Raw genomic sequence first — 1,381 nt, 5'->3', positions numbered from 1 at the left:
TCACTGCAATCTCAAACTCCTGGGCTCAGGTGATCCTCCTGCCTCAGCCTCCCAAATAGCTTGGGACTACAGGCATACCCTACCACGCCCAGCCAATTTTTCTATTTTTTTGTGGAGATGGGGTCTTGCTCACACTCAGGCTGGTCTCGAACTCCTGGCCTCAAGTGATCCTCCCTAAGTGCTGGGATTACGGATGTGAGCCACCACACCCAGCTTATATTGAATATTTTTATACTTTTTTAAACTATTGCATAGAAAGATGTTTCTAGTTAATGTGTTTTCTTTCTCTCTTTTTAGATATATATCTGCCTGTGATTGGTCAGTCCCCTGTAGTTGATAAAAAGTTTTTGGTACTTCAAGGACTTGTAGAAAAAGAGATTGATTACCAAAAAGAACTACTAGAAACTTTGGGAATGATGGATATGCTTTTTGCTACCATGAGAAGGAAAGAAAGCACTTCTGTGTTGGAACATACATCTGATGGATTTCTAGAGAACAAGAAGATAGAATCATAGTGTTTGCTTAGTAAGACATACAAGAACTCCTAACTTGGAATAGATTTGACTCTATTAACTATTGGAAAAAGAATCTCTTTGATACATTAAAAAAAGCATTTACAGAAGCAGTTCTATGGAACAGACTGGAATAATTATGATTAGAAAATAAGGACCTGTTTTAAGAAATGGTTTTCCATGTAATACTTTGAGTTGTTTTGTGGTATCTTCAGCTAGAAGATCTCAGTTGTCTTGGTTGGGTATGTCTACCTTGGATGAGTTGATACTAATTTTATATAGCAAAGTTCTGTCAATATTTAGGTGGGCATTGAGATAGAAGTTCAAATAATGAACCCTCTCTGGAGAGCATTCCAACTAGGAATCCTGCCAAAGGAACAGAGCCTTGTTTTTTTACTTGTATCCTGGAAAACAACAGCAAAAAATGGCAACAACAAAAAACTCTTTCTTCACTCTAATCAGTGCCTTTGGGATTTCCAGGTCCTTACCTAGCTTGCCTCCCCCCTTGTTGATATTGTCACTTGTCTTAGATCACATTCTCTGCTTCAGCTAGTAATAGGGCTGCATCTGTTCCAATGTGGCAAATCAATAGTCTACTCGGAATAGTTGGCACTAGCTACCTATGTATTCAGAGTGTGATAAGGCAGATTTGGTACCTGAAAAGTGTGCTGTCTATCCCAGACTCTTCTTTTTATTTCTTTAATCTTGACTATACAGATAGACCTTATTGGACCACTTTTTCCCCCCTTCAATATGTAGCCTTTCTGCAAAGTTTTTACCTTTACTAGATCAGGGAAATGATAAAATTTGTCATTTTTCTTATAATAAATAGCCTTTCAGCCTATCTCATTACGTTTGGAGCTTATCTT

Source organism: Propithecus coquereli, unplaced genomic scaffold (assembly GCF_000956105.1).
Source record: "Propithecus coquereli isolate 6110/MARCELLA unplaced genomic scaffold, Pcoq_1.0 Scaffold9, whole genome shotgun sequence".
Taxonomy (NCBI): Eukaryota; Metazoa; Chordata; class Mammalia; order Primates; family Indriidae; genus Propithecus; species Propithecus coquereli.
This window is presented reverse-complemented; position numbering follows the sequence as displayed.